This window comes from Schistocerca americana, chromosome 5 (assembly GCF_021461395.2).
Source record: "Schistocerca americana isolate TAMUIC-IGC-003095 chromosome 5, iqSchAmer2.1, whole genome shotgun sequence".
Lineage (NCBI taxonomy): Eukaryota > Metazoa > Arthropoda > Insecta > Orthoptera > Acrididae > Schistocerca > Schistocerca americana.
The window spans coordinates 125,169,442-125,193,671 of record NC_060123.1 but is presented as its reverse complement, the minus strand read 5'-3'; the positions used below and the strand labels follow the sequence as shown (position 1 = coordinate 125,193,671).

At 50.1% G+C, this 24,230-nt stretch overlaps 41 non-coding genes across 41 annotated transcripts; all 41 read left to right on the top strand.

Moving 5' to 3' along the window:
• The first annotated feature begins 532 nt into the window (after window positions 1–532).
• Trnat-cgu lies at window positions 533–604 on the top strand. The gene has a single exon. It is a non-coding gene; the product is annotated as a tRNA-Thr (tRNA).
• Window positions 605–937: 333 nt separating this feature from the next.
• Trnan-guu lies at window positions 938–1,011 on the top strand. Its single transcript has one exon. It is a non-coding gene; the product is annotated as a tRNA-Asn (tRNA).
• Window positions 1,012–1,700: 689 nt separating this feature from the next.
• Window positions 1,701–1,772, top strand: Trnat-cgu. Its single transcript has one exon. It is a non-coding gene; the product is annotated as a tRNA-Thr (tRNA).
• A 333-nt stretch (window positions 1,773–2,105) lies between these two features.
• Window positions 2,106–2,179, top strand: Trnan-guu. The gene has a single exon. It is a non-coding gene; the product is annotated as a tRNA-Asn (tRNA).
• A 689-nt stretch (window positions 2,180–2,868) lies between these two features.
• On the top strand, window positions 2,869–2,940 carry Trnat-cgu. The gene has a single exon. It is a non-coding gene; the product is annotated as a tRNA-Thr (tRNA).
• Window positions 2,941–3,273: 333 nt separating this feature from the next.
• Trnan-guu lies at window positions 3,274–3,347 on the top strand. The gene has a single exon. It is a non-coding gene; the product is annotated as a tRNA-Asn (tRNA).
• Window positions 3,348–4,036: 689 nt separating this feature from the next.
• On the top strand, window positions 4,037–4,108 carry Trnat-cgu. Its single transcript has one exon. It is a non-coding gene; the product is annotated as a tRNA-Thr (tRNA).
• Window positions 4,109–4,441: 333 nt separating this feature from the next.
• Window positions 4,442–4,515, top strand: Trnan-guu. Its single transcript has one exon. It is a non-coding gene; the product is annotated as a tRNA-Asn (tRNA).
• Window positions 4,516–5,204: 689 nt separating this feature from the next.
• Window positions 5,205–5,276, top strand: Trnaa-cgc. Its single transcript has one exon. It is a non-coding gene; the product is annotated as a tRNA-Ala (tRNA).
• Window positions 5,277–5,609: 333 nt separating this feature from the next.
• Trnan-guu lies at window positions 5,610–5,683 on the top strand. The gene has a single exon. It is a non-coding gene; the product is annotated as a tRNA-Asn (tRNA).
• Window positions 5,684–6,372: 689 nt separating this feature from the next.
• Trnat-cgu lies at window positions 6,373–6,444 on the top strand. The gene has a single exon. It is a non-coding gene; the product is annotated as a tRNA-Thr (tRNA).
• Window positions 6,445–6,777: 333 nt separating this feature from the next.
• On the top strand, window positions 6,778–6,851 carry Trnan-guu. The gene has a single exon. It is a non-coding gene; the product is annotated as a tRNA-Asn (tRNA).
• A 689-nt stretch (window positions 6,852–7,540) lies between these two features.
• Trnaa-cgc lies at window positions 7,541–7,612 on the top strand. The gene has a single exon. It is a non-coding gene; the product is annotated as a tRNA-Ala (tRNA).
• Window positions 7,613–7,945: 333 nt separating this feature from the next.
• Trnan-guu lies at window positions 7,946–8,019 on the top strand. The gene has a single exon. It is a non-coding gene; the product is annotated as a tRNA-Asn (tRNA).
• Window positions 8,020–8,708: 689 nt separating this feature from the next.
• Trnat-cgu lies at window positions 8,709–8,780 on the top strand. The gene has a single exon. It is a non-coding gene; the product is annotated as a tRNA-Thr (tRNA).
• A 333-nt stretch (window positions 8,781–9,113) lies between these two features.
• Window positions 9,114–9,187, top strand: Trnan-guu. Its single transcript has one exon. It is a non-coding gene; the product is annotated as a tRNA-Asn (tRNA).
• A 689-nt stretch (window positions 9,188–9,876) lies between these two features.
• Trnat-cgu lies at window positions 9,877–9,948 on the top strand. Its single transcript has one exon. It is a non-coding gene; the product is annotated as a tRNA-Thr (tRNA).
• Window positions 9,949–10,281: 333 nt separating this feature from the next.
• Trnan-guu lies at window positions 10,282–10,355 on the top strand. Its single transcript has one exon. It is a non-coding gene; the product is annotated as a tRNA-Asn (tRNA).
• A 689-nt stretch (window positions 10,356–11,044) lies between these two features.
• Trnat-cgu lies at window positions 11,045–11,116 on the top strand. Its single transcript has one exon. It is a non-coding gene; the product is annotated as a tRNA-Thr (tRNA).
• Window positions 11,117–11,449: 333 nt separating this feature from the next.
• Trnak-uuu lies at window positions 11,450–11,523 on the top strand. The gene has a single exon. It is a non-coding gene; the product is annotated as a tRNA-Lys (tRNA).
• Window positions 11,524–12,212: 689 nt separating this feature from the next.
• Trnat-cgu lies at window positions 12,213–12,284 on the top strand. Its single transcript has one exon. It is a non-coding gene; the product is annotated as a tRNA-Thr (tRNA).
• A 333-nt stretch (window positions 12,285–12,617) lies between these two features.
• On the top strand, window positions 12,618–12,691 carry Trnan-guu. The gene has a single exon. It is a non-coding gene; the product is annotated as a tRNA-Asn (tRNA).
• Window positions 12,692–13,380: 689 nt separating this feature from the next.
• Trnat-cgu lies at window positions 13,381–13,452 on the top strand. The gene has a single exon. It is a non-coding gene; the product is annotated as a tRNA-Thr (tRNA).
• Window positions 13,453–13,785: 333 nt separating this feature from the next.
• Trnan-guu lies at window positions 13,786–13,859 on the top strand. Its single transcript has one exon. It is a non-coding gene; the product is annotated as a tRNA-Asn (tRNA).
• Window positions 13,860–14,548: 689 nt separating this feature from the next.
• On the top strand, window positions 14,549–14,620 carry Trnat-cgu. The gene has a single exon. It is a non-coding gene; the product is annotated as a tRNA-Thr (tRNA).
• A 333-nt stretch (window positions 14,621–14,953) lies between these two features.
• On the top strand, window positions 14,954–15,027 carry Trnan-guu. The gene has a single exon. It is a non-coding gene; the product is annotated as a tRNA-Asn (tRNA).
• Window positions 15,028–15,716: 689 nt separating this feature from the next.
• On the top strand, window positions 15,717–15,788 carry Trnat-cgu. The gene has a single exon. It is a non-coding gene; the product is annotated as a tRNA-Thr (tRNA).
• A 333-nt stretch (window positions 15,789–16,121) lies between these two features.
• Window positions 16,122–16,195, top strand: Trnan-guu. The gene has a single exon. It is a non-coding gene; the product is annotated as a tRNA-Asn (tRNA).
• A 689-nt stretch (window positions 16,196–16,884) lies between these two features.
• Trnat-cgu lies at window positions 16,885–16,956 on the top strand. The gene has a single exon. It is a non-coding gene; the product is annotated as a tRNA-Thr (tRNA).
• Window positions 16,957–17,289: 333 nt separating this feature from the next.
• Trnan-guu lies at window positions 17,290–17,363 on the top strand. The gene has a single exon. It is a non-coding gene; the product is annotated as a tRNA-Asn (tRNA).
• Window positions 17,364–18,052: 689 nt separating this feature from the next.
• Trnat-cgu lies at window positions 18,053–18,124 on the top strand. Its single transcript has one exon. It is a non-coding gene; the product is annotated as a tRNA-Thr (tRNA).
• Window positions 18,125–18,457: 333 nt separating this feature from the next.
• Trnan-guu lies at window positions 18,458–18,531 on the top strand. The gene has a single exon. It is a non-coding gene; the product is annotated as a tRNA-Asn (tRNA).
• A 689-nt stretch (window positions 18,532–19,220) lies between these two features.
• Trnat-cgu lies at window positions 19,221–19,292 on the top strand. Its single transcript has one exon. It is a non-coding gene; the product is annotated as a tRNA-Thr (tRNA).
• A 333-nt stretch (window positions 19,293–19,625) lies between these two features.
• Window positions 19,626–19,699, top strand: Trnan-guu. Its single transcript has one exon. It is a non-coding gene; the product is annotated as a tRNA-Asn (tRNA).
• Window positions 19,700–20,388: 689 nt separating this feature from the next.
• On the top strand, window positions 20,389–20,460 carry Trnat-cgu. The gene has a single exon. It is a non-coding gene; the product is annotated as a tRNA-Thr (tRNA).
• A 333-nt stretch (window positions 20,461–20,793) lies between these two features.
• On the top strand, window positions 20,794–20,867 carry Trnan-guu. Its single transcript has one exon. It is a non-coding gene; the product is annotated as a tRNA-Asn (tRNA).
• A 689-nt stretch (window positions 20,868–21,556) lies between these two features.
• Trnat-cgu lies at window positions 21,557–21,628 on the top strand. Its single transcript has one exon. It is a non-coding gene; the product is annotated as a tRNA-Thr (tRNA).
• A 333-nt stretch (window positions 21,629–21,961) lies between these two features.
• On the top strand, window positions 21,962–22,035 carry Trnan-guu. The gene has a single exon. It is a non-coding gene; the product is annotated as a tRNA-Asn (tRNA).
• A 689-nt stretch (window positions 22,036–22,724) lies between these two features.
• On the top strand, window positions 22,725–22,796 carry Trnat-cgu. The gene has a single exon. It is a non-coding gene; the product is annotated as a tRNA-Thr (tRNA).
• A 333-nt stretch (window positions 22,797–23,129) lies between these two features.
• Window positions 23,130–23,203, top strand: Trnan-guu. The gene has a single exon. It is a non-coding gene; the product is annotated as a tRNA-Asn (tRNA).
• A 689-nt stretch (window positions 23,204–23,892) lies between these two features.
• Trnat-cgu lies at window positions 23,893–23,964 on the top strand. Its single transcript has one exon. It is a non-coding gene; the product is annotated as a tRNA-Thr (tRNA).
• The last annotated feature ends 266 nt before the right edge of the window (window positions 23,965–24,230 follow it).

Genomic DNA, 24,230 nt, shown 5'->3' with positions numbered 1-24,230 from the left:
TTCTGCTGTTTTCCTTTTTATTCGTCATGTGTGACACTGCAGTAGAGGGACGCCCGCTACAAAAGACGTATTCTTTACATTCAATTTCAGCATATACGTCGCGAGTGCCATATGACAGGGCCTGTCTCTCGATGTCGATTTGTATTTGGTGTGTCTTAAGTGTCGGTCTGCAGTAGGCCGCTGTTGGCCGAGCGACGTGCAGTCGCCTTACATGAAGCCCCATGGGCAACGCCAGTGCCACTGTGGACAACAGCGCACTGTAGCCAGAGAGAGGAGCCGAAAGGCGCATTTCGCAGTCGAGCCACGCTATCCCACAAGCTGTGCACTAGGTCAGGATTGTGCAGACCGCTAACTTTTGGTGGGCCGACGCTCGTCGTCGATCGTAAGGGCGAAACATTCAAGAGATTTGGAAAACGGCAATGTGGACACCCCCAGCAGCAGCTGTGTGCCAAGTCCGATATCTGGTCGAGGGCTGCAAGATTCAGTATGATGAAGTAACAATTTGGGGATAGCTCACAAACGCTAAGCTGCCGCCTTCTTAGCTCAGTGGTAGAGCACTGGTCTCGTAAACCAGGGGTCGTGAGTTCGAACCTCACAGAAGGCATTCATTTTTTAAACCTTCCTGCAAGGAGCGGAGCTATCTCGAGCAGCATCTAACACATGGCAGTACACTGAATGAAAGGGATGTTCTACAACCTATGACAAGTATTCTACTGGCCTCAGAGGTTTTCTGAATGCATAGGCAGAACATTGGTTTGTATGCATTTTGTAGTATAATGTCATGCTTGGCGATGTCATTCGTTTACGAGCCTCGCTACAGTGTGCATGCACGTTATCCATGTGAAGAGGCGTAAGCAAATGCTACCATTCTGCGAGATTCCTGCAGAAGGTATACGAATTGCGTTGATATACAGAGCACAAGGGAGCCAAAGCCAAGGCCTCCGTGGCGCAATCGGCTAGCGCGTTCGGCTGTTAACCGAAAGGTTGGTGGTTCGAGCCCACCCGGGGGCGAAATCGTTTTAACCGGCACCGAGGTGAGGGCATACGTCAACTTTGTTAGAGATACACAGCTAGTGTGACAATTTGGCTGCGTTTGAGTGATGCCACAGAGCCTTATACACATTCAGCCAAGTGACACTGTAGGTAAAAACATGGCCCTACACAGACGTTCTGCTGTTTTCCTTTTTATTCGTCATGTGTGACACTGCAGTAGAGGGACGCCCGCTACAAAAGACGTATTCTTTACATTCAATTTCAGCATATACGTCGCGAGTGCCATATGACAGGGCCTGTCTCTCGATGTCGATTTGTATTTGGTGTGTCTTAAGTGTCGGTCTGCAGTAGGCCGCTGTTGGCCGAGCGACGTGCAGTCGCCTTACATGAAGCCCCATGGGCAACGCCAGTGCCACTGTGGACAACAGCGCACTGTAGCCAGAGAGAGGAGCCGAAAGGCGCATTTCGCAGTCGAGCCACGCTATCCCACAAGCTGTGCACTAGGTCAGGATTGTGCAGACCGCTAACTTTTGGTGGGCCGACGCTCGTCGTCGATCGTAAGGGCGAAACATTCAAGAGATTTGGAAAACGGCAATGTGGACACCCCCAGCAGCAGCTGTGTGCCAAGTCCGATATCTGGTCGAGGGCTGCAAGATTCAGTATGATGAAGTAACAATTTGGGGATAGCTCACAAACGCTAAGCTGCCGCCTTCTTAGCTCAGTGGTAGAGCACTGGTCTCGTAAACCAGGGGTCGTGAGTTCGAACCTCACAGAAGGCATTCATTTTTTAAACCTTCCTGCAAGGAGCGGAGCTATCTCGAGCAGCATCTAACACATGGCAGTACACTGAATGAAAGGGATGTTCTACAACCTATGACAAGTATTCTACTGGCCTCAGAGGTTTTCTGAATGCATAGGCAGAACATTGGTTTGTATGCATTTTGTAGTATAATGTCATGCTTGGCGATGTCATTCGTTTACGAGCCTCGCTACAGTGTGCATGCACGTTATCCATGTGAAGAGGCGTAAGCAAATGCTACCATTCTGCGAGATTCCTGCAGAAGGTATACGAATTGCGTTGATATACAGAGCACAAGGGAGCCAAAGTCAAGGCCTCCGTGGCGCAATCGGCTAGCGCGTTCGGCTGTTAACCGAAAGGTTGGTGGTTCGAGCCCACCCGGGGGCGAAATCGTTTTAACCGGCACCGAGGTGAGGGCATACGTCAACTTTGTTAGAGATACACAGCTAGTGTGACAATTTGGCTGCGTTTGAGTGATGCCACAGAGCCTTATACACATTCAGCCAAGTGACACTGTAGGTAAAAACATGGCCCTACACAGACGTTCTGCTGTTTTCCTTTTTATTCGTCATGTGTGACACTGCAGTAGAGGGACGCCCGCTACAAAAGACGTATTCTTTACATTCAATTTCAGCATATACGTCGCGAGTGCCATATGACAGGGCCTGTCTCTCGATGTCGATTTGTATTTGGTGTGTCTTAAGTGTCGGTCTGCAGTAGGCCGCTGTTGGCCGAGCGACGTGCAGTCGCCTTACATGAAGCCCCATGGGCAACGCCAGTGCCACTGTGGACAACAGCGCACTGTAGCCAGAGAGAGGAGCCGAAAGGCGCATTTCGCAGTCGAGCCACGCTATCCCACAAGCTGTGCACTAGGTCAGGATTGTGCAGACCGCTAACTTTTGGTGGGCCGACGCTCGTCGTCGATCGTAAGGGCGAAACATTCAAGAGATTTGGAAAACGGCAATGTGGACACCCCCAGCAGCAGCTGTGTGCCAAGTCCGATATCTGGTCGAGGGCTGCAAGATTCAGTATGATGAAGTAACAATTTGGGGATAGCTCACAAACGCTAAGCTGCCGCCTTCTTAGCTCAGTGGTAGAGCACTGGTCTCGTAAACCAGGGGTCGTGAGTTCGAACCTCACAGAAGGCATTCATTTTTTAAACCTTCCTGCAAGGAGCGGAGCTATCTCGAGCAGCATCTAACACATGGCAGTACACTGAATGAAAGGGATGTTCTACAACCTATGACAAGTATTCTACTGGCCTCAGAGGTTTTCTGAATGCATAGGCAGAACATTGGTTTGTATGCATTTTGTAGTATAATGTCATGCTTGGCGATGTCATTCGTTTACGAGCCTCGCTACAGTGTGCATGCACGTTATCCATGTGAAGAGGCGTAAGCAAATGCTACCATTCTGCGAGATTCCTGCAGAAGGTATACGAATTGCGTTGATATACAGAGCACAAGGGAGCCAAAGTCAAGGCCTCCGTGGCGCAATCGGCTAGCGCGTTCGGCTGTTAACCGAAAGGTTGGTGGTTCGAGCCCACCCGGGGGCGAAATCGTTTTAACCGGCACCGAGGTGAGGGCATACGTCAACTTTGTTAGAGATACACAGCTAGTGTGACAATTTGGCTGCGTTTGAGTGATGCCACAGAGCCTTATACACATTCAGCCAAGTGACACTGTAGGTAAAAACATGGCCCTACACAGACGTTCTGCTGTTTTCCTTTTTATTCGTCATGTGTGACACTGCAGTAGAGGGACGCCCGCTACAAAAGACGTATTCTTTACATTCAATTTCAGCATATACGTCGCGAGTGCCATATGACAGGGCCTGTCTCTCGATGTCGATTTGTATTTGGTGTGTCTTAAGTGTCGGTCTGCAGTAGGCCGCTGTTGGCCGAGCGACGTGCAGTCGCCTTACATGAAGCCCCATGGGCAACGCCAGTGCCACTGTGGACAACAGCGCACTGTAGCCAGAGAGAGGAGCCGAAAGGCGCATTTCGCAGTCGAGCCACGCTATCCCACAAGCTGTGCACTAGGTCAGGATTGTGCAGACCGCTAACTTTTGGTGGGCCGACGCTCGTCGTCGATCGTAAGGGCGAAACATTCAAGAGATTTGGAAAACGGCAATGTGGACACCCCCAGCAGCAGCTGTGTGCCAAGTCCGATATCTGGTCGAGGGCTGCAAGATTCAGTATGATGAAGTAACAATTTGGGGATAGCTCACAAACGCTAAGCTGCCGCCTTCTTAGCTCAGTGGTAGAGCACTGGTCTCGTAAACCAGGGGTCGTGAGTTCGAACCTCACAGAAGGCATTCATTTTTTAAACCTTCCTGCAAGGAGCGGAGCTATCTCGAGCAGCATCTAACACATGGCAGTACACTGAATGAAAGGGATGTTCTACAACCTATGACAAGTATTCTACTGGCCTCAGAGGTTTTCTGAATGCATAGGCAGAACATTGGTTTGTATGCATTTTGTAGTATAATGTCATGCTTGGCGATGTCATTCGTTTACGAGCCTCGCTACAGTGTGCATGCACGTTATCCATGTGAAGAGGCGTAAGCAAATGCTACCATTCTGCGAGATTCCTGCAGAAGGTATACGAATTGCGTTGATATACAGAGCACAAGGGAGCCAAAGTCAAGGCCTCCGTGGCGCAATCGGCTAGCGCGTTCGGCTGTTAACCGAAAGGTTGGTGGTTCGAGCCCACCCGGGGGCGAAATCGTTTTAACCGGCACCGAGGTGAGGGCATACGTCAACTTTGTTAGAGATACACAGCTAGTGTGACAATTTGGCTGCGTTTGAGTGATGCCACAGAGCCTTATACACATTCAGCCAAGTGACACTGTAGGTAAAAACATGGCCCTACACAGACGTTCTGCTGTTTTCCTTTTTATTCGTCATGTGTGACACTGCAGTAGAGGGACGCCCGCTACAAAAGACGTATTCTTTACATTCAATTTCAGCATATACGTCGCGAGTGCCATATGACAGGGCCTGTCTCTCGATGTCGATTTGTATTTGGTGTGTCTTAAGTGTCGGTCTGCAGTAGGCCGCTGTTGGCCGAGCGACGTGCAGTCGCCTTACATGAAGCCCCATGGGCAACGCCAGTGCCACTGTGGACAACAGCGCACTGTAGCCAGAGAGAGGAGCCGAAAGGCGCATTTCGCAGTCGAGCCACGCTATCCCACAAGCTGTGCACTAGGTCAGGATTGTGCAGACCGCTAACTTTTGGTGGGCCGACGCTCGTCGTCGATCGTAAGGGCGAAACATTCAAGAGATTTGGAAAACGGCAATGTGGACACCCCCAGCAGCAGCTGTGTGCCAAGTCCGATATCTGGTCGAGGGCTGCAAGATTCAGTATGATGAAGTAACAATTTGGGGATAGCTCACAAACGCTAAGCTGCCGCCTTCTTAGCTCAGTGGTAGAGCACTGGTCTCGCAAACCAGGGGTCGTGAGTTCGAACCTCACAGAAGGCATTCATTTTTTAAACCTTCCTGCAAGGAGCGGAGCTATCTCGAGCAGCATCTAACACATGGCAGTACACTGAATGAAAGGGATGTTCTACAACCTATGACAAGTATTCTACTGGCCTCAGAGGTTTTCTGAATGCATAGGCAGAACATTGGTTTGTATGCATTTTGTAGTATAATGTCATGCTTGGCGATGTCATTCGTTTACGAGCGTCGCTACAGTGTGCATGCACGTTATCCATGTGAAGAGGCGTAAGCAAATGCTACCATTCTGCGAGATTCCTGCAGAAGGTATACGAATTGCGTTGATATACAGAGCACAAGGGAGCCAAAGTCAAGGCCTCCGTGGCGCAATCGGCTAGCGCGTTCGGCTGTTAACCGAAAGGTTGGTGGTTCGAGCCCACCCGGGGGCGAAATCGTTTTAACCGGCACCGAGGTGAGGGCATACGTCAACTTTGTTAGAGATACACAGCTAGTGTGACAATTTGGCTGCGTTTGAGTGATGCCACAGAGCCTTATACACATTCAGCCAAGTGACACTGTAGGTAAAAACATGGCCCTACACAGACGTTCTGCTGTTTTCCTTTTTATTCGTCATGTGTGACACTGCAGTAGAGGGACGCCCGCTACAAAAGACGTATTCTTTACATTCAATTTCAGCATATACGTCGCGAGTGCCATATGACAGGGCCTGTCTCTCGATGTCGATTTGTATTTGGTGTGTCTTAAGTGTCGGTCTGCAGTAGGCCGCTGTTGGCCGAGCGACGTGCAGTCGCCTTACATGAAGCCCCATGGGCAACGCCAGTGCCACTGTGGACAACAGCGCACTGTAGCCAGAGAGAGGAGCCGAAAGGCGCATTTCGCAGTCGAGCCACGCTATCCCACAAGCTGTGCACTAGGTCAGGATTGTGCAGACCGCTAACTTTTGGTGGGCCGACGCTCGTCGTCGATCGTAAGGGCGAAACATTCAAGAGATTTGGAAAACGGCAATGTGGACACCCCCAGCAGCAGCTGTGTGCCAAGTCCGATATCTGGTCGAGGGCTGCAAGATTCAGTATGATGAAGTAACAATTTGGGGATAGCTCACAAACGCTAAGCTGCCGCCTTCTTAGCTCAGTGGTAGAGCACTGGTCTCGTAAACCAGGGGTCGTGAGTTCGAACCTCACAGAAGGCATTCATTTTTTAAACCTTCCTGCAAGGAGCGGAGCTATCTCGAGCAGCATCTAACACATGGCAGTACACTGAATGAAAGGGATGTTCTACAACCTATGACAAGTATTCTACTGGCCTCAGAGGTTTTCTGAATGCATAGGCAGAACATTGGTTTGTATGCATTTTGTAGTATAATGTCATGCTTGGCGATGTCATTCGTTTACGAGCCTCGCTACAGTGTGCATGCACGTTATCCATGTGAAGAGGCGTAAGCAAATGCTACCATTCTGCGAGATTCCTGCAGAAGGTATACGAATTGCGTTGATATACAGAGCACAAGGGAGCCAAAGTCAAGGCCTCCGTGGCGCAATCGGCTAGCGCGTTCGGCTGTTAACCGAAAGGTTGGTGGTTCGAGCCCACCCAGGGGCGAAATCGTTTTAACCGGCACCGAGGTGAGGGCATACGTCAACTTTGTTAGAGATACACAGCTAGTGTGACAATTTGGCTGCGTTTGAGTGATGCCACAGAGCCTTATACACATTCAGCCAAGTGACACTGTAGGTAAAAACATGGCCCTACACAGACGTTCTGCTGTTTTCCTTTTTATTCGTCATGTGTGACACTGCAGTAGAGGGACGCCCGCTACAAAAGACGTATTCTTTACATTCAATTTCAGCATATACGTCGCGAGTGCCATATGACAGGGCCTGTCTCTCGATGTCGATTTGTATTTGGTGTGTCTTAAGTGTCGGTCTGCAGTAGGCCGCTGTTGGCCGAGCGACGTGCAGTCGCCTTACATGAAGCCCCATGGGCAACGCCAGTGCCACTGTGGACAACAGCGCACTGTAGCCAGAGAGAGGAGCCGAAAGGCGCATTTCGCAGTCGCGCCACGCTATCCCACAAGCTGTGCACTAGGTCAGGATTGTGCAGACCGCTAACTTTTGGTGGGCCGACGCTCGTCGTCGATCGTAAGGGCGAAACATTCAAGAGATTTGGAAAACGGCAATGTGGACACCCCCAGCAGCAGCTGTGTGCCAAGTCCGATATCTGGTCGAGGGCTGCAAGATTCAGTATGATGAAGTAACAATTTGGGGATAGCTCACAAACGCTAAGCTGCCGCCTTCTTAGCTCAGTGGTAGAGCACTGGTCTCGCAAACCAGGGGTCGTGAGTTCGAACCTCACAGAAGGCATTCATTTTTTAAACCTTCCTGCAAGGAGCGGAGCTATCTCGAGCAGCATCTAACACATGGCAGTACACTGAATGAAAGGGATGTTCTACAACCTATGACAAGTATTCTACTGGCCTCAGAGGTTTTCTGAATGCATAGGCAGAACATTGGTTTGTATGCATTTTGTAGTATAATGTCATGCTTGGCGATGTCATTCGTTTACGAGCCTCGCTACAGTGTGCATGCACGTTATCCATGTGAAGAGGCGTAAGCAAATGCTACCATTCTGCGAGATTCCTGCAGAAGGTATACGAATTGCGTTGATATACAGAGCACAAGGGAGCCAAAGTCAAGGCCTCCGTGGCGCAATCGGCTAGCGCGTTCGGCTGTTAACCGAAAGGTTGGTGGTTCGAGCCCACCTGGGGGCGAAATCGTTTTAACCGGCACCGAGGTGAGGGCATACGTCAACTTTGTTAGAGATACACAGCTAGTGTGACAATTTGGCTGCGTTTGAGTGATGCCACAGAGCCTTATACACATTCAGCCAAGTGACACTGTAGGTAAAAACATGGCCCTACACAGACGTTCTGCTGTTTTCCTTTTTATTCGTCATGTGTGACACTGCAGTAGAGGGACGCCCGCTACAAAAGACGTATTCTTTACATTCAATTTCAGCATATACGTCGCGAGTGCCATATGACAGGGCCTGTCTCTCGATGTCGATTTGTATTTGGTGTGTCTTAAGTGTCGGTCTGCAGTAGGCCGCTGTTGGCCGAGCGACGTGCAGTCGCCTTACATGAAGCCCCATGGGCAACGCCAGTGCCACTGTGGACAACAGCGCACTGTAGCCAGAGAGAGGAGCCGAAAGGCGCATTTCGCAGTCGAGCCACGCTATCCCACAAGCTGTGCACTAGGTCAGGATTGTGCAGACCGCTAACTTTTGGTGGGCCGACGCTCGTCGTCGATCGTAAGGGCGAAACATTCAAGAGATTTGGAAAACGGCAATGTGGACACCCCCAGCAGCAGCTGTGTGCCAAGTCCGATATCTGGTCGAGGGCTGCAAGATTCAGTATGATGAAGTAACAATTTGGGGATAGCTCACAAACGCTAAGCTGCCGCCTTCTTAGCTCAGTGGTAGAGCACTGGTCTCGTAAACCAGGGGTCGTGAGTTCGAACCTCACAGAAGGCATTCATTTTTTAAACCTTCCTGCAAGGAGCGGAGCTATCTCGAGCAGCATCTAACACATGGCAGTACACTGAATGAAAGGGATGTTCTACAACCTATGACAAGTATTCTACTGGCCTCAGAGGTTTTCTGAATGCATAGGCAGAACATTGGTTTGTATGCATTTTGTAGTATAATGTCATGCTTGGCGATGTCATTCGTTTACGAGCCTCGCTACAGTGTGCATGCACGTTATCCATGTGAAGAGGCGTAAGCAAATGCTACCATTCTGCGAGATTCCTGCAGAAGGTATACGAATTGCGTTGATATACAGAGCACAAGGGAGCCAAAGTCAAGGCCTCCGTGGCGCAATCGGCTAGCGCGTTCGGCTGTTAACCGAAAGGTTGGTGGTTCGAGCCCACCCAGGGGCGAAATCGTTTTAACCGGCACCGAGGTGAGGGCATACGTCAACTTTGTTAGAGATACACAGCTAGTGTGACAATTTGGCTGCGTTTGAGTGATGCCACAGAGCCTTATACACATTCAGCCAAGTGACACTGTAGGTAAAAACATGGCCCTACACAGACGTTCTGCTGTTTTCCTTTTTATTCGTCATGTGTGACACTGCAGTAGAGGGACGCCCGCTACAAAAGACGTATTCTTTACATTCAATTTCAGCATATACGTCGCGAGTGCCATATGACAGGGCCTGTCTCTCGATGTCGATTTGTATTTGGTGTGTCTTAAGTGTCGGTCTGCAGTAGGCCGCTGTTGGCCGAGCGACGTGCAGTCGCCTTACATGAAGCCCCATGGGCAACGCCAGTGCCACTGTGGACAACAGCGCACTGTAGCCAGAGAGAGGAGCCGAAAGGCGCATTTCGCAGTCGAGCCACGCTATCCCACAAGCTGTGCACTAGGTCAGGATTGTGCAGACCGCTAACTTTTGGTGGGCCGACGCTCGTCGTCGATCGTAAGGGCGAAACATTCAAGAGATTTGGAAAACGGCAATGTGGACACCCCCAGCAGCAGCTGTGTGCCAAGTCCGATATCTGGTCGAGGGCTGCAAGATTCAGTATGATGAAGTAACAATTTGGGGATAGCTCACAAACGCTAAGCTGCCGCCTTCTTAGCTCAGTGGTAGAGCACTGGTCTCGTAAACCAGGGGTCGTGAGTTCGAACCTCACAGAAGGCATTCATTTTTTAAACCTTCCTGCAAGGAGCGGAGCTATCTCGAGCAGCATCTAACACATGGCAGTACACTGAATGAAAGGGATGTTCTACAACCTATGACAAGTATTCTACTGGCCTCAGAGGTTTTCTGAATGCATAGGCAGAACATTGGTTTGTATGCATTTTGTAGTATAATGTCATGCTTGGCGATGTCATTCGTTTACGAGCCTCGCTACAGTGTGCATGCACGTTATCCATGTGAAGAGGCGTAAGCAAATGCTACCATTCTGCGAGATTCCTGCAGAAGGTATACGAATTGCGTTGATATACAGAGCACAAGGGAGCCAAAGTCAAGGCCTCCGTGGCGCAATCGGCTAGCGCGTTCGGCTGTTAACCGAAAGGTTGGTGGTTCGAGCCCACCCAGGGGCGAAATCGTTTTAACCGGCACCGAGGTGAGGGCATACGTCAACTTTGTTAGAGATACACAGCTAGTGTGACAATTTGGCTGCGTTTGAGTGATGCCACAGAGCCTTATACACATTCAGCCAAGTGACACTGTAGGTAAAAACATGGCCCTACACAGACGTTCTGCTGTTTTCCTTTTTATTCGTCATGTGTGACACTGCAGTAGAGGGACGCCCGCTACAAAAGACGTATTCTTTACATTCAATTTCAGCATATACGTCGCGAGTGCCATATGACAGGGCCTGTCTCTCGATGTCGATTTGTATTTGGTGTGTCTTAAGTGTCGGTCTGCAGTAGGCCGCTGTTGGCCGAGCGACGTGCAGTCGCCTTACATGAAGCCCCATGGGCAACGCCAGTGCCACTGTGGACAACAGCGCACTGTAGCCAGAGAGAGGAGCCGAAAGGCGCATTTCGCAGTCGAGCCACGCTATCCCACAAGCTGTGCACTAGGTCAGGATTGTGCAGACCGCTAACTTTTGGTGGGCCGACGCTCGTCGTCGATCGTAAGGGCGAAACATTCAAGAGATTTGGAAAACGGCAATGTGGACACCCCCAGCAGCAGCTGTGTGCCAAGTCCGATATCTGGTCGAGGGCTGCAAGATTCAGTATGATGAAGTAACAATTTGGGGATAGCTCACAAACGCTAAGCTGCCGCCTTCTTAGCTCAGTGGTAGAGCACTGGTCTCGTAAACCAGGGGTCGTGAGTTCGAACCTCACAGAAGGCATTCATTTTTTAAACCTTCCTGCAAGGAGCGGAGCTATCTCGAGCAGCATCTAACACATGGCAGTACACTGAATGAAAGGGATGTTCTACAACCTATGACAAGTATTCTACTGGCCTCAGAGGTTTTCTGAATGCATAGGCAGAACATTGGTTTGTATGCATTTTGTAGTATAATGTCATGCTTGGCGATGTCATTCGTTTACGAGCCTCGCTACAGTGTGCATGCACGTTATCCATGTGAAGAGGCGTAAGCAAATGCTACCATTCTGCGAGATTCCTGCAGAAGGTATACGAATTGCGTTGATATACAGAGCACAAGGGAGCCAAAGTCAAGGCCTCCGTGGCGCAATCGGCTAGCGCGTTCGGCTTTTAACCGAAAGGTTGGTGGTTCGAGCCCACCCGGGGGCGAAATCGTTTTAACCGGCACCGAGGTGAGGGCATACGTCAACTTTGTTAGAGATACACAGCTAGTGTGACAATTTGGCTGCGTTTGAGTGATGCCACAGAGCCTTATACACATTCAGCCAAGTGACACTGTAGGTAAAAACATGGCCCTACACAGACGTTCTGCTGTTTTCCTTTTTATTCGTCATGTGTGACACTGCAGTAGAGGGACGCCCGCTACAAAAGACGTATTCTTTACATTCAATTTCAGCATATACGTCGCGAGTGCCATATGACAGGGCCTGTCTCTCGATGTCGATTTGTATTTGGTGTGTCTTAAGTGTCGGTCTGCAGTAGGCCGCTGTTGGCCGAGCGACGTGCAGTCGCCTTACATGAAGCCCCATGGGCAACGCCAGTGCCACTGTGGACAACAGCGCACTGTAGCCAGAGAGAGGAGCCGAAAGGCGCATTTCGCAGTCGAGCCACGCTATCCCACAAGCTGTGCACTAGGTCAGGATTGTGCAGACCGCTAACTTTTGGTGGGCCGACGCTCGTCGTCGATCGTAAGGGCGAAACATTCAAGAGATTTGGAAAACGGCAATGTGGACACCCCCAGCAGCAGCTGTGTGCCAAGTCCGATATCTGGTCGAGGGCTGCAAGATTCAGTATGATGAAGTAACAATTTGGGGATAGCTCACAAACGCTAAGCTGCCGCCTTCTTAGCTCAGTGGTAGAGCACTGGTCTCGTAAACCAGGGGTCGTGAGTTCGAACCTCACAGAAGGCATTCATTTTTTAAACCTTCCTGCAAGGAGCGGAGCTATCTCGAGCAGCATCTAACACATGGCAGTACACTGAATGAAAGGGATGTTCTACAACCTATGACAAGTATTCTACTGGCCTCAGAGGTTTTCTGAATGCATAGGCAGAACATTGGTTTGTATGCATTTTGTAGTATAATGTCATGCTTGGCGATGTCATTCGTTTACGAGCCTCGCTACAGTGTGCATGCACGTTATCCATGTGAAGAGGCGTAAGCAAATGCTACCATTCTGCGAGATTCCTGCAGAAGGTATACGAATTGCGTTGATATACAGAGCACAAGGGAGCCAAAGTCAAGGCCTCCGTGGCGCAATCGGCTAGCGCGTTCGGCTGTTAACCGAAAGGTTGGTGGTTCGAGCCCACCCAGGGGCGAAATCGTTTTAACCGGCACCGAGGTGAGGGCATACGTCAACTTTGTTAGAGATACACAGCTAGTGTGACAATTTGGCTGCGTTTGAGTGATGCCACAGAGCCTTATACACATTCAGCCAAGTGACACTGTAGGTAAAAACATGGCCCTACACAGACGTTCTGCTGTTTTCCTTTTTATTCGTCATGTGTGACACTGCAGTAGAGGGACGCCCGCTACAAAAGACGTATTCTTTACATTCAATTTCAGCATATACGTCGCGAGTGCCATATGACAGGGCCTGTCTCTCGATGTCGATTTGTATTTGGTGTGTCTTAAGTGTCGGTCTGCAGTAGGCCGCTGTTGGCCGAGCGACGTGCAGTCGCCTTACATGAAGCCCCATGGGCAACGCCAGTGCCACTGTGGACAACAGCGCACTGTAGCCAGAGAGAGGAGCCGAAAGGCGCATTTCGCAGTCGAGCCACGCTATCCCACAAGCTGTGCACTAGGTCAGGATTGTGCAGACCGCTAACTTTTGGTGGGCCGACGCTCGTCGTCGATCGTAAGGGCGAAACATTCAAGAGATTTGGAAAACGGCAATGTGGACACCCCCAGCAGCAGCTGTGTGCCAAGTCCGATATCTGGTCGAGGGCTGCAAGATTCAGTATGATGAAGTAACAATTTGGGGATAGCTCACAAACGCTAAGCTGCCGCCTTCTTAGCTCAGTGGTAGAGCACTGGTCTCGTAAACCAGGGGTCGTGAGTTCGAACCTCACAGAAGGCATTCATTTTTTAAACCTTCCTGCAAGGAGCGGAGCTATCTCGAGCAGCATCTAACACATGGCAGTACACTGAATGAAAGGGATGTTCTACAACCTATGACAAGTATTCTACTGGCCTCAGAGGTTTTCTGAATGCATAGGCAGAACATTGGTTTGTATGCATTTTGTAGTATAATGTCATGCTTGGCGATGTCATTCGTTTACGAGCCTCGCTACAGTGTGCATGCACGTTATCCATGTGAAGAGGCGTAAGCAAATGCTACCATTCTGCGAGATTCCTGCAGAAGGTATACGAATTGCGTTGATATACAGAGCACAAGGGAGCCAAAGTCAAGGCCTCCGTGGCGCAATCGGCTAGCGCGTTCGGCTGTTAACCGAAAGGTTGGTGGTTCGAGCCCACCCGGGGGCGAAATCGTTTTAACCGGCACCGAGGTGAGGGCATACGTCAACTTTGTTAGAGATACACAGCTAGTGTGACAATTTGGCTGCGTTTGAGTGATGCCACAGAGCCTTATACACATTCAGCCAAGTGACACTGTAGGTAAAAACATGGCCCTACACAGACGTTCTGCTGTTTTCCTTTTTATTCGTCATGTGTGACACTGCAGTAGAGGGACGCCCGCTACAAAAGACGTATTCTTTACATTCAATTTCAGCATATACGTCGCGAGTGCCATATGACAGGGCCTGTCTCTCGATGTCGATTTGTATTTGGTGTGTCTTAAGTGTCGGTCTGCAGTAGGCCGCTGTTGGCCGAGCGACGTGCAGTCGCCTTACATGAAGCCCCATGGGCAACGCCAGTGCCACTGTGGACAACAGCGCACTGTAGCCAGAGAGAGGAGCCGAAAGGCGCATTTCGCAGTCGAGCCACGCTATCCCACAAGCTGTGCACTAGGTCAGGATTGTGCAGACCGCTAACTTTTGGTGGGCCGACGCTCGTCGTCGATCGTAAGGGCGAAACATTCAAGAGATTTGGAAAACGGCAATGTGGACACCCCCAGCAGCAGCTGTGTGCCAAGTCCGATATCTGGTCGAGGGCTGCAAGATTCAGTATGATGAAGTAACAATTTGGGGATAGCTCACAAACGCTAAGCTGCCGCCTTCTTAGCTCAGTGGTAGAGCACTGGTCTCGTAAACCAGGGGTCGTGAGTTCGAACCTCACAGAAGGCATTCATTTTTTAAACCTTCCTGCAAGGAGCGGAGCTATCTCGAGCAGCATCTAACACATGGCAGTACACTGAATGAAAGGGATGTTCTACAACCTATGACAAGTATTCTACTGGCCTCAGAGGTTTTCTGAATGCATAGGCAGAACATTGGTTTGTATGCATTTTGTAGTATAATGTCATGCTTGGCGATGTCATTCGTTTACGAGCCTCGCTACAGTGTGCATGCACGTTATCCATGTGAAGAGGCGTAAGCAAATGCTACCATTCTGCGAGATTCCTGCAGAAGGTATACGAATTGCGTTGATATACAGAGCACAAGGGAGCCAAAGTCAAGGCCTCCGTGGCGCAATCGGCTAGCGCGTTCGGCTGTTAACCGAAAGGTTGGTGATTCGAGCCCACCCGGGGGCGAAATCGTTTTAACCGGCACCGAGGTGAGGGCATACGTCAACTTTGTTAGAGATACACAGCTAGTGTGACAATTTGGCTGCGTTTGAGTGATGCCACAGAGCCTTATACACATTCAGCCAAGTGACACTGTAGGTAAAAACATGGCCCTACACAGACGTTCTGCTGTTTTCCTTTTTATTCGTCATGTGTGACACTGCAGTAGAGGGACGCCCGCTACAAAAGACGTATTCTTTACATTCAATTTCAGCATATACGTCGCGAGTGCCATATGACAGGGCCTGTCTCTCGATGTCGATTTGTATTTGGTGTGTCTTAAGTGTCGGTCTGCAGTAGGCCGCTGTTGGCCGAGCGACGTGCAGTCGCCTTACATGAAGCCCCATGGGCAACGCCAGTGCCACTGTGGACAACAGCGCACTGTAGCCAGAGAGAGGAGCCGAAAGGCGCATTTCGCAGTCGAGCCACGCTATCCCACAAGCTGTGCACTAGGTCAGGATTGTGCAGACCGCTAACTTTTGGTGGGCCGACGCTCGTCGTCGATCGTAAGGGCGAAACATTCAAGAGATTTGGAAAACGGCAATGTGGACACCCCCAGCAGCAGCTGTGTGCCAAGTCCGATATCTGGTCGAGGGCTGCAAGATTCAGTATGATGAAGTAACAATTTGGGGATAGCTCACAAACGCTAAGCTGCCGCCTTCTTAGCTCAGTGGTAGAGCACTGGTCTCGTAAACCAGGGGTCGTGAGTTCGAACCTCACAGAAGGCATTCATTTTTTAAACCTTCCTGCAAGGAGCGGAGCTATCTCGAGCAGCATCTAACACATGGCAGTACACTGAATGAAAGGGATGTTCTACAACCTATGACAAGTATTCTACTGGCCTCAGAGGTTTTCTGAATGCATAGGCAGAACATTGGTTTGTATGCATTTTGTAGTATAATGTCATGCTTGGCGATGTCATTCGTTTACGAGCCTCGCTACAGTGTGCATGCACGTTATCCATGTGAAGAGGCGTAAGCAAATGCTACCATTCTGCGAGATTCCTGCAGAAGGTATACGAATTGCGTTGATATACAGAGCACAAGGGAGCCAAAGTCAAGGCCTCCGTGGCGCAATCGGCTAGCGCGTTCGGCTGTTAACCGAAAGGTTGGTGGTTCGAGCCCACCCAGGGGCGAAATCGTTTTAACCGGCACCGAGGTGAGGGCATACGTCAACTTTGTTAGAGATACACAGCTAGTGTGACAATTTGGCTGCGTTTGAGTGATGCCACAGAGCCTTATACACATTCAGCCAAGTGACACTGTAGGTAAAAACATGGCCCTACACAGACGTTCTGCTGTTTTCCTTTTTATTCGTCATGTGTGACACTGCAGTAGAGGGACGCCCGCTACAAAAGACGTATTCTTTACATTCAATTTCAGCATATACGTCGCGAGTGCCATATGACAGGGCCTGTCTCTCGATGTCGATTTGTATTTGGTGTGTCTTAAGTGTCGGTCTGCAGTAGGCCGCTGTTGGCCGAGCGACGTGCAGTCGCCTTACATGAAGCCCCATGGGCAACGCCAGTGCCACTGTGGACAACAGCGCACTGTAGCCAGAGAGAGGAGCCGAAAGGCGCATTTCGCAGTCGAGCCACGCTATCCCACAAGCTGTGCACTAGGTCAGGATTGTGCAGACCGCTAACTTTTGGTGGGCCGACGCTCGTCGTCGATCGTAAGGGCGAAACATTCAAGAGATTTGGAAAACGGCAATGTGGACACCCCCAGCAGCAGCTGTGTGCCAAATCCGATATCTGGTCGAGGGCTGCAAGATTCAGTATGATGAAGTAACAATTTGGGGATAGCTCACAAACGCTAAGCTGCCGCCTTCTTAGCTCAGTGGTAGAGCACTGGTCTCGTAAACCAGGGGTCGTGAGTTCGAACCTCACAGAAGGCATTCATTTTTTAAACCTTCCTGCAAGGAGCGGAGCTATCTCGAGCAGCATCTAACACATGGCAGTACACTGAATGAAAGGGATGTTCTACAACCTATGACAAGTATTCTACTGGCCTCAGAGGTTTTCTGAATGCATAGGCAGAACATTGGTTTGTATGCATTTTGTAGTATAATGTCATGCTTGGCGATGTCATTCGTTTACGAGCCTCGCTACAGTGTGCATGCACGTTATCCATGTGAAGAGGCGTAAGCAAATGCTACCATTCTGCGAGATTCCTGCAGAAGGTATACGAATTGCGTTGATATACAGAGCACAAGGGAGCCAAAGTCAAGGCCTCCGTGGCGCAATCGGCTAGCGCGTTCGGCTGTTAACCGAAAGGTTGGTGGTTCGAGCCCACCCGGGGGCGAAATCGTTTTAACCGGCACCGAGGTGAGGGCATACGTCAACTTTGTTAGAGATACACAGCTAGTGTGACAATTTGGCTGCGTTTGAGTGATGCCACAGAGCCTTATACACATTCAGCCAAGTGACACTGTAGGTAAAAACATGGCCCTACACAGACGTTCTGCTGTTTTCCTTTTTATTCGTCATGTGTGACACTGCAGTAGAGGGACGCCCGCTACAAAAGACGTATTCTTTACATTCAATTTCAGCATATACGTCGCGAGTGCCATATGACAGGGCCTGTCTCTCGATGTCGATTTGTATTTGGTGTGTCTTAAGTGTCGGTCTGCAGTAGGCCGCTGTTGGCCGAGCGACGTGCAGTCGCCTTACATGAAGCCCCATGGGCAACGCCAGTGCCACTGTGGACAACAGCGCACTGTAGCCAGAGAGAGGAGCCGAAAGGCGCATTTCGCAGTCGAGCCACGCTATCCCACAAGCTGTGCACTAGGTCAGGATTGTGCAGACCGCTAACTTTTGGTGGGCCGACGCTCGTCGTCGATCGTAAGGGCGAAACATTCAAGAGATTTGGAAAACGGCAATGTGGACACCCCCAGCAGCAGCTGTGTGCCAAGTCCGATATCTGGTCGAGGGCTGCAAGATTCAGTATGATGAAGTAACAATTTGGGGATAGCTCACAAACGCTAAGCTGCCGCCTTCTTAGCTCAGTGGTAGAGCACTGGTCTCGTAAACCAGGGGTCGTGAGTTCGAACCTCACAGAAGGCATTCATTTTTTAAACCTTCCTGCAAGGAGCGGAGCTATCTCGAGCAGCATCTAACACATGGCAGTACACTGAATGAAAGGGATGTTCTACAACCTATGACAAGTATTCTACTGGCCTCAGAGGTTTTCTGAATGCATAGGCAGAACATTGGTTTGTATGCATTTTGTAGTATAATGTCATGCTTGGCGATGTCATTCGTTTACGAGCCTCGCTACAGTGTGCATGCACGTTATCCATGTGAAGAGGCGTAAGCAAATGCTACCATTCTGCGAGATTCCTGCAGAAGGTATACGAATTGCGTTGATATACAGAGCACAAGGGAGCCAAAGTCAAGGCCTCCGTGGCGCAATCGGCTAGCGCGTTCGGCTGTTAACCGAAAGGTTGGTGGTTCGAGCCCACCCGGGGGCGAAATCGTTTTAACCGGCACCGAGGTGAGGGCATACGTCAACTTTGTTAGAGATACACAGCTAGTGTGACAATTTGGCTGCGTTTGAGTGATGCCACAGAGCCTTATACACATTCAGCCAAGTGACACTGTAGGTAAAAACATGGCCCTACACAGACGTTCTGCTGTTTTCCTTTTTATTCGTCATGTGTGACACTGCAGTAGAGGGACGCCCGCTACAAAAGACGTATTCTTTACATTCAATTTCAGCATATACGTCGCGAGTGCCATATGACAGGGCCTGTCTCTCGATGTCGATTTGTATTTGGTGTGTCTTAAGTGTCGGTCTGCAGTAGGCCGCTGTTGGCCGAGCGACGTGCAGTCGCCTTACATGAAGCCCCATGGGCAACGCCAGTGCCACTGTGGACAACAGCGCACTGTAGCCAGAGAGAGGAGCCGAAAGGCGCATTTCGCAGTCGAGCCACGCTATCCCACAAGCTGTGCACTAGGTCAGGATTGTGCAGACCGCTAACTTTTGGTGGGCCGACGCTCGTCGTCGATCGTAAGGGCGAAACATTCAAGAGATTTGGAAAACGGCAATGTGGACACCCCCAGCAGCAGCTGTGTGCCAAGTCCGATATCTGGTCGAGGGCTGCAAGATTCAGTATGATGAAGTAACAATTTGGGGATAGCTCACAAACGCTAAGCTGCCGCCTTCTTAGCTCAGTGGTAGAGCACTGGTCTCGTAAACCAGGGGTCGTGAGTTCGAACCTCACAGAAGGCATTCATTTTTTAAACCTTCCTGCAAGGAGCGGAGCTATCTCGAGCAGCATCTAACACATGGCAGTACACTGAATGAAAGGGATGTTCTACAACCTATGACAAGTATTCTACTGGCCTCAGAGGTTTTCTGAATGCATAGGCAGAACATTGGTTTGTATGCATTTTGTAGTATAATGTCATGCTTGGCGATGTCATTCGTTTACGAGCCTCGCTACAGTGTGCATGCACGTTATCCATGTGAAGAGGCGTAAGCAAATGCTACCATTCTGCGAGATTCCTGCAGAAGGTATACGAATTGCGTTGATATACAGAGCACAAGGGAGCCAAAGTCAAGGCCTCCGTGGCGCAATCGGCTAGCGCGTTCGGCTGTTAACCGAAAGGTTGGTGGTTCGAGCCCACCCGGGGGCGAAATCGTTTTAACCGGCACCGAGGTGAGGGCATACGTCAACTTTGTTAGAGATACACAGCTAGTGTGACAATTTGGCTGCGTTTGAGTGATGCCACAGAGCCTTATACACATTCAGCCAAGTGACACTGTAGGTAAAAACATGGCCCTACACAGACGTTCTGCTGTTTTCCTTTTTATTCGTCATGTGTGACACTGCAGTAGAGGGACGCCCGCTACAAAAGACGTATTCTTTACATTCAATTTCAGCATATACGTCGCGAGTGCCATATGACAGGGCCTGTCTCTCGATGTCGATTTGTATTTGGTGTGTCTTAAGTGTCGGTCTGCAGTAGGCCGCTGTTGGCCGAGCGACGTGCAGTCGCCTTACATGAAGCCCCATGGGCAACGCCAGTGACACTGTGGACAACAGCGCACTGTAGCCAGAGAGAGGAGCCGAAAGGCGCATTTCGCAGTCGAGCCACGCTATCCCACAAGCTGTGCACTAGGTCAGGATTGTGCAGACCGCTAACTTTTGGTGGGCCGACGCTCGTCGTCGATCGTAAGGGCGAAACATTCAAGAGATTTGGAAAACGGCAATGTGGACACCCCCAGCAGCAGCTGTGTGCCAAGTCCGATATCTGGTCGAGGGCTGCAAGATTCAGTATGATGAAGTAACAATTTGGGGATAGCTCACAAACGCTAAGCTGCCGCCTTCTTAGCTCAGTGGTAGAGCACTGGTCTCGTAAACCAGGGGTCGTGAGTTCGAACCTCACAGAAGGCATTCATTTTTTAAACCTTCCTGCAAGGAGCGGAGCTATCTCGAGCAGCATCTAACACATGGCAGTACACTGAATGAAAGGGATGTTCTACAACCTATGACAAGTATTCTACTGGCCTCAGAGGTTTTCTGAATGCATAGGCAGAACATTGGTTTGTATGCATTTTGTAGTATAATGTCATGCTTGGCGATGTCATTCGTTTACGAGCCTCGCTACAGTGTGCATGCACGTTATCCATGTGAAGAGGCGTAAGCAAATGCTACCATTCTGCGAGATTCCTGCAGAAGGTATACGAATTGCGTTGATATACAGAGCACAAGGGAGCCAAAGTCAAGGCCTCCGTGGCGCAATCGGCTAGCGCGTTCGGCTGTTAACCGAAAGGTTGGTGGTTCGAGCCCACCCAGGGGCGAAATCGTTTTAACCGGCACCGAGGTGAGGGCATACGTCAACTTTGTTAGAGATACACAGCTAGTGTGACAATTTGGCTGCGTTTGAGTGATGCCACAGAGCCTTATACACATTCAGCCAAGTGACACTGTAGGTAAAAACATGGCCCTACACAGACGTTCTGCTGTTTTCCTTTTTATTCGTCATGTGTGACACTGCAGTAGAGGGACGCCCGCTACAAAAGACGTATTCTTTACATTCAATTTCAGCATATACGTCGCGAGTGCCATATGACAGGGCCTGTCTCTCGATGTCGATTTGTATTTGGTGTGTCTTAAGTGTCGGTCTGCAGTAGGCCGCTGTTGGCCGAGCGACGTGCAGTCGCCTTACATGAAGCCCCATGGGCAACGCCAGTGCCACTGTGGACAACAGCGCACTGTAGCCAGAGAGAGGAGCCGAAAGGCGCATTTCGCAGTCGAGCCACGCTATCCCACAAGCTGTGCACTAGGTCAGGATTGTGCAGACCGCTAACTTTTGGTGGGCCGACGCTCGTCGTCGATCGTAAGGGCGAAACATTCAAGAGATTTGGAAAACGGCAATGTGGACACCCCCAGCAGCAGCTGTGTGCCAAATCCGATATCTGGTCGAGGGCTGCAAGATTCAGTATGATGAAGTAACAATTTGGGGATAGCTCACAAACGCTAAGCTGCCGCCTTCTTAGCTCAGTGGTAGAGCACTGGTCTCGTAAACCAGGGGTCGTGAGTTCGAACCTCACAGAAGGCATTCATTTTTTAAACCTTCCTGCAAGGAGCGGAGCTATCTCGAGCAGCATCTAACACATGGCAGTACACTGAATGAAAGGGATGTTCTACAACCTATGACAAGTATTCTACTGGCCTCAGAGGTTTTCTGAATGCATAGGCAGAACATTGGTTTGTATGCATTTTGTAGTATAATGTCATGCTTGGCGATGTCATTCGTTTACGAGCCTCGCTACAGTGTGCATGCACGTTATCCATGTGAAGAGGCGTAAGCAAATGCTACCATTCTGCGAGATTCCTGCAGAAGGTATACGAATTGCGTTGATATACAGAGCACAAGGGAGCCAAAGTCAAGGCCTCCGTGGCGCAATCGGCTAGCGCGTTCGGCTGTTAACCGAAAGGTTGGTGGTTCGAGCCCACCCGGGGGCGAAATCGTTTTAACCGGCACCGAGGTGAGGGCATACGTCAACTTTGTTAGAGATACACAGCTAGTGTGACAATTTGGCTGCGTTTGAGTGATGCCACAGAGCCTTATACACATTCAGCCAAGTGACACTGTAGGTAAAAACATGGCCCTACACAGACGTTCTGCTGTTTTCCTTTTTATTCGTCATGTGTGACACTGCAGTAGAGGGACGCCCGCTACAAAAGACGTATTCTTTACATTCAATTTCAGCATATACGTCGCGAGTGCCATATGACAGGGCCTGTCTCTCGATGTCGATTTGTATTTGGTGTGTCTTAAGTGTCGGTCTGCAGTAGGCCGCTGTTGGCCGAGCGACGTGCAGTCGCCTTACATGAAGCCCCATGGGCAACGCCAGTGCCACTGTGGACAACAGCGCACTGTAGCCAGAGAGAGGAGCCGAAAGGCGCATTTCGCAGTCGAGCCACGCTATCCCACAAGCTGTGCACTAGGTCAGGATTGTGCAGACCGCTAACTTTTGGTGGGCCGACGCTCGTCGTCGATCGTAAGGGCGAAACATTCAAGAGATTTGGAAAACGGCAATGTGGACACCCCCAGCAGCAGCTGTGTGCCAAGTCCGATATCTGGTCGAGTGCTGCAAGATTCAGTATGATGAAGTAACAATTTGGGGATAGCTCACAAACGCTAAGCTGCCGCCTTCTTAGCTCAGTGGTAGAGCACTGGTCTCGTAAACCAGGGGTCGTGAGTTCGAACCTCACAGAAGGCATTCATTTTTTAAACCTTCCTGCAAGGAGCGGAGCTATCTCGAGCAGCATCTAACACATGGCAGTACACTGAATGAAAGGGATGTTCTACAACCTATGACAAGTATTCTACTGGCCTCAGAGGTTTTCTGAATGCATAGGCAGAACATTGGTTTGTATGCATTTTGTAGTATAATGTCATGCTTGGCGATGTCATTCGTTTACGAGCCTCGCTACAGTGTGCATGCACGTTATCCATGTGAAGAGGCGTAAGCAAATGCTACCATTCTGCGAGATTCCTGCAGAAGGTATACGAATTGCGTTGATATACAGAGCACAAGGGAGCCAAAGTCAAGGCCTCCGTGGCGCAATCGGCTAGCGCGTTCGGCTGTTAACCGAAAGGTTGGTGGTTCGAGACCACCCGGGGGCGAAATCGTTTTAACCGGCACCGAGGTGAGGGCATACGTCAACTTTGTTAGAGATACACAGCTAGTGTGACAATTTGGCTGCGTTTGAGTGATGCCACAGAGCCTTATACACATTCAGCCAAGTGACACTGTAGGTAAAAACATGGCCCTACACAGACGTTCTGCTGTTTTCCTTTTTATTCGTCATGTGTGACACTGCAGTAGAGGGACGCCCGCTACAAAAGACGTATTCTTTACATTCAATTTCAGCATATACGTCGCGAGTGCCATATGACAGGGCCTGTCTCTCGATGTCGATTTGTATTTGGTGTGTCTTAAGTGTCGGTCTGCAGTAGGCCGCTGTTGGCCGAGCGACGTGCAGTCGCCTTACATGAAGCCCCATGGGCAACGCCAGTGCCACTGTGGACAACAGCGCACTGTAGCCAGAGAGAGGAGCCGAAAGGCGCATTTCGCAGTCGAGCCACGCTATCCCACAAGCTGTGCACTAGGTCAGGATTGTGCAGACCGCTAACTTTTGGTGGGCCGACGCTCGTCGTCGATCGTAAGGGCGAAACATTCAAGAGATTTGGAAAACGGCAATGTGGACACCCCCAGCAGCAGCTGTGTGCCAAGTCCGATATCTGGTCGAGGGCTGCAAGATTCAGTATGATGAAGTAACAATTTGGGGATAGCTCACAAACGCTAAGCTGCCGCCTTCTTAGCTCAGTGGTAGAGCACTGGTCTCGTAAACCAGGGGTCGTGAGTTCGAACCTCACAGAAGGCATTCATTTTTTAAACCTTCCTGCAAGGAGCGGAGCTATCTCGAGCAGCATCTAACACATGGCAGTACACTGAATGAAAGGGATGTTCTACAACCTATGACAAGTATTCTACTGGCCTCAGAGGTTTTCTGAATGCATAGGCAGAACATTGGTTTGTATGCATTTTGTAGTATAATGTCATGCTTGGCGATGTCATTCGTTTACGAGCCTCGCTACAGTGTGCATGCACGTTATCCATGTGAAGAGGCGTAAGCAAATGCTACCATTC